A 10695-nucleotide genomic window follows, 5' to 3' on the forward strand; every position below is an offset into this window, starting at 1 on the left:
GCATATTACAAAAGAGTTCTTATCGTTGACCTATATTTGTGTCCCTTTGAACTCCTTTTATGACTGCTATTCACGGAAATAATATAGAGCACTAAAGATTGCCTAATGTGCTATTTGTGTGGGATGTTAAGAGAATAATATAGTCTCTTATTGCCCCACTGGGGAGTGAGAGTACAAAGGGCTCATTTTTTTTCCCCACACCCTTCTCTACAGAAAAATTCTACATAAAAAGATTAATGAAATCAGGTTACACTCAAGTATGTAAAACTGTTATTTTTTTAATTACCTGAACAATCCTACTGTCACCTTGGTGACCTGAAAAATGTGACATTTATGATGTTCCTGTCATCTGACTGGATTTGGGTTTTCAAATCCAGGAGATGTGCCCTTGAAGATTTTCCTGTAGGTGCTGTTCATTTAATCGGGGTAAGCTGCTCCCATCTGACTTAGATCTTTAACGGTCAGATGTGAGCATGTGCCGTGCTGTGACATCCACATAAAGCCATGAATTTTCTCTCAGAATCCTCTATTAAAAAACTGGAACTTCTAACTCATAATAGTAAAAGGAAGCTGTAAACAATTTAATTGTCAAATAGATGGAGAATCTTTAAATAAAATTGGACTACTGTACAGTCATCAAAACTTAAGTTTTTGTAAAATACTCAATAGCATAGAAAGATAGGTGGGATATAAAACCAAGTAGAGAGGGAGAATGTAAAATAGTGTAAAGAATATAATTGCATCAGTCAGGTTTAGAAAACTTGAAATAATCTAAAAGAAGTCAGGAGACTGGCAGTCCAGAGCTGGTAGAGTAGCCTCACAAAATTGTCGAGGGCCCAGAGCCTTCTACGTTGCTACTCTCTTATCCTTAGCACGTGATTTTCAAACCATGGCCCAAGGTGGTTGCTTGAGCTCCGGCTGTTATACCTACATCCCAGCCATCAGAAAAGGAAACAGATAAAGAAGGGCATGCCCCTCATGGTAGACAGAATAATGGCCTGCTAAAGATACCCATATCCCAGTCCCAGAAACCCAGAAAAATGTAACTACATGGAAAAAGAGACTTTGCAGATGTCATTAAGTTAAAGATCTTCAGATGGGGAGATTATCCTAGATTGTGCAGTTGAGCCCGATGTAATCACAAGGGCCCTTATAAAAGGGTTGCAAAAGGGTCAGGGTCAGAGAAGGAGCTGTGACAGTGAAACCAGAGGAGGGAGTAATGTTAAGGAAGGGGCCCTGACCCAAGAAATGCGTGTGGCCTCCAGCAGCTGGGAAAGGCAAAGGAGCAGATTCTGTCCTAGAGCCTGCAGGAGGAACACAGCCCGGCTGACGCCTTGGAGCCTTCTGACCTCCAGAACTGTAAAATAAGAAGTTTGTGTTGCTTTAAGACACACATTTTGTGACAACTTTTTACAGCAACAATGGGAAACCAATACATCCTCCCTTAACTTACCAAGGAAGAAGGTAAAAACGGACAATGGGGCACAACTGACTTATTCTGCCACAATATTTCCCTTTTAAAAAAATGAAAATACGTATTCCAAAGGAAATAGGTTACCTTTAACTAGAAGTTGTTGGTTGCAAAAATGGAACCGCAATCCCAATTCTAACTAATTTAAGGCTAAGCAAGGGGAAGAGAGGTTTATTTCCAACATGGTTGAATGGCTCATCCATTAAGGAAGAAGCCAAGGATAAACTGTCTACCCGTAGAGCCTGTAACCAGGAACTTGTCCAGCATCACTTTCCTTCGCTCTCTCTCTCTCTCTCTCTCTCTCTCTGCCGCTGCTTTTCTCTGTTTCCGTTCATTCTCTTCTACTAAGATGGACCTTCTTCTTACGAAGAGAATCAAGGCAGTGGCATCTCAGTCCAACTTAAAGAACTTCACCTGATCATTCGTTCATTTGCCATGCTATTTTCTGAATTCCTGCCGCGTGCCACCGGGGTACCAGACAGCTAAGTCCCTGGCCTCATTCTGGTAGTTGATACAGATACACGAATACATAAACGAGATGCTTGGAGATTGTAACAGGCGTGATGATGGAAATGGCAGAGAGATGAAATACAAAGTAATGGGAGACCACTCTAGATGGGTGGGCAGGGAAGGCTTCTCCGAGGAGTGACACCTGAGACCTCAAAGATAAATAACGCAGACGTGAGCAGAACCTAGGGGACAGCAAAGACTCCACGATGACTTCTTGAAGCAAAAGAAGGGAAGTCAGCATAGCTGGTGCCAAGTGAGCCGACAGGGACAGTAAAAGATGAAGCCAGGAACCAGTTCCAACAAGCCTCATGAGTACATCTTGGTTTTCCTAAGACAGTCCCCACTGCACCTGTTTTCCCATCATAAATATTAAGGGCCTTCCCAGTTTGGATGATAAATTGCAGTATCACCCTACTTATGGGCTATAGGAGTCAGGATTTATCCTGAGAGATATGGAAAGACCTTGAAAAGTTTTAGGCAGGACGATGCCATAATCTGATTTGTATTTAATATCACTGGGAACGAGAGAATGAGATAATAAATGCAGTCAGTTAAATACATCTCCATTCGGAGAACTGATTCTTTTTTTAATTGAAGAAATCAGGATCAAGATCAAACAACAATAGGCAAAATTTGTGACTTAAAGCATACATGTACACTCATCATCCTCATCTAACACTTCGACCTTAACACTCCCACTCTGTTTGTTATTCTTCCTGCTTCTCTTCAACTCAGAAGCACTTTCTGAGGCAGAGCATGGCTCCAGCTTTCTAGGTCTCATGGCAACTTGGCAGCACAATGCTTCTTGGCTAAAATGCCAACTGCCATGGATTCATGCTGTTGCAGCCACAAATATTTACCTTCCCTGGCTCCTGGGGCTCATTAAAGGGGTAGGGCTCCGTTCCTCTTGGCTCTCTCCTAATTTGCTTTTAGAGTCAGAAGCAGCTACAGGGCAGGAAGGACAGCCCCATCATTCATCTCTACATCCACACAGTGACTCACAAATGTCCTTTCCCAGTTAGGAAAAGGGTCTGTAACCATTCCCTGCTCCTGCCCATCTCCAACTGGATTTGAAACTGCATCTCCTTATAATGATTTATCCTAGAAGCCGAAGTTATCCTTAGCAGCATATCTGTCCTACAGCTGCGTCTGGAAGAATCTCAGGTTCAAATACTGAGAGCTTATTATACCAGTTAGAACACAGTGTTTCATTGGAAATATTCATTTTTATGATTCAAATGATACGTGTTTACTATAAAAGATTCAAAAAGAAGGTGGAAGTTGAAAAGTGAATTTTTCCCTTTCTTCTCCCTCAGCCTCTGTCACTGACTTAGTGAATGCTCTTCCCCTGGTAACCTCTGTTAGCAGTTTGGGGCACATTCTATGCATATACAAACAAGTGGAGAAATATATGTTAGCATTTAAATAGGGAACCTTAAATACTTTAAAGTGATTTCATGATAACAAGCAAGTTCAGATGTGATGAACCATGACATGGAGTCACATCACAGTTCCCTGAAGGAGCTGAAGGCTTGGCCTTCCTGCAAAGTAGGGTACCAGCTGGGTTAACCCTGGTTTCCATTCCCCACAGGGTCAAGAAACCGAAATCAAATCAGGCCCAGGAAGAAATCAGAACGCGACGCAAGGTTCCCACTCTGAAAACAGAAACTCACCACTTGGGTTGGGGAGGAAAATAGACAGAGAAGGTGAAAATCAAGTCTGAGATGGATTCAGAGCGCTGGGTCTGCTCCGGTGGGGAGAGGAAGCACCCCAGTGTCCACTGCAGTCGCTGGGGTGACGGGAAGAGAGCAGAAGTGGAGAAGCCAGAAGGACAAGATGGTTGCCTAAGAGAGGGAACAGAGACACCGCTGGGAAAACAGAACACATCCTGCAAGTGAGAGAAGATGAGGGGGCCGTGGGGATCGGGGAGCTGTGAGAGTGAGAAACGAGAGGAGAGAGATATCGGGCAGGGGGAGGTAGCCAGAGAGGAAGAAAGAAATGTATTCCCCCTCTGCCCCCTCTCTGAAAGACTTCTAATAATATTATATGGAGCCTTTTGGGTGTTTCTCTTTTGTATTTTTTATAGTAGTGAAATATATATAACATAACATTTTAACCATTTTTTTAGTGCACAGTTCAGTGGCGTTAAGTACATTCACATTGTTGTGCAACCATCACCACCATCCATCTCCAGAACTCTTTCATCTTGTAAGACTGAAACTCTGTAGCCACTAAACAATAGCTCCCCATTCCGGCCCCAGTCCCTGGCCACCATCTTTCTGCTTTCTGTCTCTGTGAATTTGACTCCTCTAAGTACCTCACAGAAATGGAATCATACAATATCTGGCCTTTTGTGACTGGCTTATTTCACACAGCATAATATCTTCAAGGTTCATCCATGAGGTAGCATGTGTCAAAATTTCATTCCTTCTTGAGGCTGAATAATATGCCATTATATGTATACATCACTTTCTTTACCCATTCATCTGTGGATGGACATTGGGTTGCTTCCATCTTCTGGATATTGTGAATAAGCTGCTATGAACATGGGTTTACTTTCAGGTATTTTTCTAAATGAAATATTTCAAGCCATGAAAGATGTACAGGAGTTTTTTTTAGTCAGAGAACGGCCTTCCCGGGTGAGAGAAAGCACTGAGGAAAGTGTGGAGTGGAGAAGTGTGGCTTAACCAATGAGTGGTAGGAGGCACCATGGGGCAATAGCATGGAAGAGGGGTGGAGTGAAAGGCCAGGTAAGAAACATGGCGACTCAGGTGGTTGAAGTCTATAAGTACAGAAAAGAATAAAATATATTCACCACCCAGTCATGCCATGTCTTAAAATTTTGCCATATTTGCTCTATTTTTAAAAGAAATGTAATATTACAGATACAATTGATGCTTCCTGCCTAAACTCCCCGTTCCGTTCTTTCGCTCTCTTTCACAAGGGCAACCATCTTCATGAATTTCAAGTTTATTTTTTCTGTGTTTTATGATTTTACTACATATGTAAATCATCTAGTGTTTAACATACTTTTATTTGTTTACTTATTTATTTTTTTTTAATTTTTTTTTTTTGTTTTTTGGTGAGGACGCTTGGCCCTGAGCTAACATCTATGCCAATCTTCCTCCATTTTATATGTGGGACGCCTCCACAGCATGGCTTGATGAGCCATGTGTAGGTCTGTGCCCAGGATCCAAACCCACAAATCCCAGGCCACTGAAGCAGAATGCACAAATTTAACCACTATGCCACAGGGCCAGCCCCAACATACTTTTAAATTTAAAATAAATGGCATCATATTGTGTATACATCCTTCTGCAACTTGGTTTTTTTTTCATCAACATTATGTTATGGAGATTTTTCTAGATTGTATCATATTGATATTCCACACTGTATTTTTGCACTATTACAAGCAATGCTGCAGTGAACATTCTTGTACATTTTCCTTGTTTACATATGTGAGACTTTAGGCCATGGACCCAGATGTGGAATTGCAGGGTTGTAGGGTAATGGACATCTTCAACTTTATTTGTCAAGTCAGATTGCTGTCCAACTAAGTGCTTCTTTCAATTTACACTCCCATAAGCAGTGTACAATTGTTTCCATGTTGCCCCATCCTTATCAACAGCAAATATTGTCACATGTTTATATTTTAACAAGTTGATAAAACAGCCTAGTTGTTAAGAGCCCAGGTTTTTGACCAAAACTCAATGTTCAAATCCTAGCTTTGCCACTTGGTAGCTATACGAGATCTGGGCCTATTTTCCTTCTCTGGAAGAGGAAAGAGGCAATAGTACGAACCTCACGCAGTTACTGCAAGGATTAAGTGTGTGAACACTTGGGGATCACCTGCAACAATATATGGTTAGTGCTCAATACGGGTTATCCCTGTTTCAAAATTCTGAATTGGCCATTCAAGTCATCATCTGTGAACTTCCTATTCCTTTCCTTGGCCAAGACCTTTTCGTGCTGACTTGTAGATATTCTTTAAATATTCTGAGTAATAATCATTTGTGGTTATATGTTCCAAACATCCTCTTTTAGCCAGTGGTTTGTCTCTTTTGTTTTTATGACATCTTTTGTCATGAAGTTTTTAATCAGAAACTAGTCAAATGTATCATTCCTTGTATTCTTTTTTTCCTTGTTTAATAAAGTCTTCTCTCACTGCAGTCATAAAAATATTCTCAAATGTTTTCTTTCCTAAAAGTGTTTAAAGTTTGCTCTTCACATTCAGGATTTTAGGGTTTAATCCACCTGGAATTTAATTTTGTGACTAGTGTGAGGAGAGGATTTTTTTCTTTAACTACTTTTCCATGTGGGAAACCAATGTTGCAATATTATTAATTGAATTTGCAATGCCACATTTCAACATATATCATTTCTATATATGTGTAAGTCTGGTTTTAGCCTCTCTGCTCTCTTCCATTACTCTGGGTTTTTTCCTGCACCAAATACTTTATTCTCTTAATTACAAAGCTTTAACATCAATCTTGATGTGCTGGACTGTTCCATTGCCACCTTGGCTAAGTTAACAATTCCCTTTCCTATACAGTTCCAGGTTCAAGTTGGCCAAAGAAGAATTTGTGGGTGAGACTTTGGGATGTGGAAGGGAAGGGAGGCCATTACACCATGAAGGTCTTCACAGTTAGATGGAGTGGCCAACACAGAAGTACAGGAAGGATTCCAACTTGCCCTTGCTCTTCTCTCCTTTGCATTCGGCTCTTCTTTCCAGGTGCTGGTCCCACAGCCCAAGGTCTACTACTAGACACTTGGCTAAGATCCACAGGTAAGGTGGCTACTTGGAGGCAGTGGCTTTGTACAGACCTCTCCATGGGCTCCCCTCTGCAGTACAACCTCAGTAGCTGGATGTGTGCTTGGCTTCTTAGATTTCCCTGTAAACCCTTACTCGTCCACCCAGACAGTGCTTCAAGAAGACTGGATAAAAATTCTTCTCTGATCCTCCCACTTCTCTTTCCAGACCTTCATTTCCCCAGCTCTTCCCACAGTTGTATAAGGTCCACTTCCTAGGATAAATCCCTTATGTCATAACACTCATTGTGGCTCTGCTCTCCTGATTGAACCCTGCCCAACGCAATGGATAAGGTAGAGTGAGCCTTCCCGTCTTGGTCTTCTTCACACCTCTTGCTCCTTTACTCTTCCATATGACTTTTTGAATCATCTTGTCAAGTATCAAAAAAATAACCAATTGGGATTTTGATTGGGATTGTTTTGAATTTATTGATTTATTTGGGGAGAACGGATATTTTCTATTGTATTCAGTAACTTGCTGATTTGTTATATTAGTTCCAATGGTTTGCTTGTATTTTCTCTTAGATTCTATAAAGGCAATCATATTTCTGTGAGTAGTGATAGTTTTGAGTTTTTTCCTTTCCAATCCTCATGCCTTTTCTTTTCCTGTCTTACTGCTCTGACTGGGGAACCTTCAAATAATGATTGGTTGGAAATGATGATAATTGACATCTTGCCTGTTCCTGATATTACAGGAAATAATTCTAAAGTTTCACCAGTAAATATAATGTTTGCTACAAGTTTCTCATATATATTTTTATTCAATTAGAAAATTTCTCCTACAACTCAGTAGCAAAAAAAATAACCTGATTGAAAAATGGGTGAAGGACTTGAATAGACATTTCTCCAAAGAAGACACACCAACAGGTGCATGAAAAGGTACTCAACATCACTAATTGTCAGGGAAATGCAAATCAAAATCACAATGAGATAGCACCTCACCCCTGCTAAGATGGCTACTATCAAAAAAAAAAGGTAAAAAGTGTAGGCAAGGATGTGGGGAAATTGGAACCCTCGTGCACTATTGATGTGACTATAAAATGGAGCCACCACTCCATGGAAAGCACTGTGGCGATTCTTCAAAAAATTAAAAATAGAACTACCATATGATCTAGCAATCTCACTCGTGGGTATGTATCCAAAAGGATTCAAATCAGCATCTCAAAGAGATATCTGTACTTCCATGTTCATTGCAGCATCATTCACAATAGCCAAAATATGGAAATAACCCAAATGTCCATTGACAGACGAATGGATAAATAAAATGTAGTATATGCATATAATGAAATATTATTCAGCCTTTAAAAAAGAAGGAACTCTTGAGCCATCCCTGACAGCCTAGTGCTTAAAGTTCGGTGCACTCCACTTCAGTGGCCCAGGTTCAGTTCCCAAGCATGAAACCACACCATTCATCTGTCAGTTGCCATACTGTGGCAGTGGCTCACATAGAAGAACTTACAACTAGAATATACAACGATGCTCTGGGGCTTTGGGGAGGGAAAAAAGAGGAAGATGGGCAACAGACGTTAGTTTAGGGTGAATCTTCCCCAGCAAAAAAAAAAAGGGAAGAAAATTCTACCATTTGCAGTAACGTGGATGGACCTGGAAGTGTATAAGTCAGTCACAGCAGGACAAATACCCCACGATTCCACTTACATGAGGTATCTTACATAGTCAAACTTACAGAAGCAGAAAATAGAATGGTGGTTGCTAGGGCATGGGGGAAAGGGGAAATGAGGAGATTTTTTTTAATGGATACAAAATGAATAGGTTCTAGAGATGTACTGTAAAACATAGTGCCTATAGTTAACAACATGGCATGGTGCACTTGATTTGCTGAGAGGGAAGATCTCATGTTACTTGTTCTTACCACCAAAAACAAAAAAAAGCAAAGGGACCCAAGGAAACTTTTGGAATATGACAAGTGTGACAAATATGTCTATTGCCTTAATTGTGGTGACAGTACCACAAATGAAGGTCTATGTCCAAACTCATCAATGTATGCATTAAATATGTGTGGCGTTTTGGTATATCAATTATACCTCAATAAAGTTGTAAAGATAAATAAATAAAAATAAATGCCAGGCTCATGAACAGAGGGACAGCATGCTCTTGCCTTTACCAAGGAGAATTTGGGGAGAAATTCCCATTCTCAAATTGTTCCCTGAAATGACAACCTACATTGGCTAAATCAAATAGTGTCCAATATTCAGCATAATCTCAAGTTTTATGAAATAAATATATACAAAATAAAGAAAATTCCATCCTATTTGTATTTCTTATTTTTTTAAATATGAAACAGTATTACATTTTAACACATGATCTTTCTGACTCTTTTCGGATTGTGAGATGCTTTTTCTCTTGCAATTTGTTAATGTGATAAATTATATCAACAGATTTTCCTAACATTAACCCATCCTTGTATTCCTGGGATAAAGCCAACTTGGTCACAGTGCATTGCAGTTTTTGTTTTAACTTATTGATTTTACTAAATTTTATTAGAATTTATACCTTTATATTTAGAATTGAGATTGGCTTACAATTTTCCCTAATATCCTTGTCTTATTTTGGATTCAAGTTTGTGCCAGTCTAATAAAATGAGCTTTAGGATGGTCTTTCTTTTCATACTCTATTTATATTCTCTGGAATAGTTCATATAAGATTGGGACTTTATTTTCCTTGGAAATTTGGAAAGACTTACCTGTAGAAAAAACTATCTGTATCTTAATTCCTAATTTGGGTAGATTCAATCACTGATTTAATTTCTTTCAAGGACACAGGATTTAGGACGTTTATTTCTTCTCAAGTCAGTTTTAATTGATTATAGTTTTCTAGAAAATTGATCACTTTGGCTAAGTCTTTCAAATTAATTGCCATAAAATTACACGTGATTGCCCCTTGTTACCTGTTTAAATTTCTATCTATCTGTTGGTATGCTGTTTTTCAGTCCCTAATTTCAATATTATCTCAGATCTCTGTTGTGTGTGATGCTGTGCTGAGACCGGCCATAAAGAAGTCCAGTTTAAGTGGGTCGTCATAGCCAACGCTTACAATAGCCCAGAGTCTGAAGTAGAAATAGAAACAGAAATAACACGAGAACTACTTTCCTATAACTTCTGTCTACTGTCCCTAATGCCTCACTGTGGAATCATATAACCCCAAAAGCAGGCTTGTACATACTCTTTAGAAATTTGTACTCATATAAATGCAAAGTAGTGATGCTCTATTTTCTCTAATTGCTCAGTCCATTAAAAAAAAAAAAACCAGAACAGGGTAACATATCTCTCCTGAAATATATCTTCTGCAATTTAAGTTTCCTCAGTTTTTCTAACAGTTACTCAAACACCCTGGATCTCAAGCTCTTTGCCAGCCGTCCCCTTCTAGTCATCTGTCCCAGAACCAGCATCTTAAAGTGAGCCCTTTATTCCGGGTCTGGTCTGACAAACACAAGTGGGATGAGTCCAGCAGGACCGGACCCTTCCACTAGGGCTTCCTAAAATACAGTGACCTTCTTCTTGCTCTGTCACTCTAGTGACTCATGTTAATTTTGCAGGCCACCAAACATTTGAGTCTTTTTCACACATTCTGTTGAAGAATCTGTATTCCCAAGTACTAGGCTAGGAGGACCCTATTATGTAATTCCCTAGTCTACTGACTTTCAAAGAGAATTTCAAGCATGTCTAGGCCTTAAGCAAGAAACCTCACAAGTGAGGATGGAGGAGCCAGCAGACTGTACCGTCCTCAGCAATCCAGAGGAAGAGCTCTTTCATCACAAAGGAAGGCACGCCGGCTGGGTCACACCATAGTCCAGTTGTCAAGAACAGGGCAGGAAAAAGAATTACTGTTTATTGAGAACCTACTGGGTCCAAATCAATGGTAGGTGCTTTACAAATGTATTCTCAGTT

This window comes from Equus przewalskii, chromosome 29, assembly GCF_037783145.1.
Source record: "Equus przewalskii isolate Varuska chromosome 29, EquPr2, whole genome shotgun sequence".
NCBI lineage: Eukaryota > Metazoa > Chordata > Mammalia > Perissodactyla > Equidae > Equus > Equus przewalskii.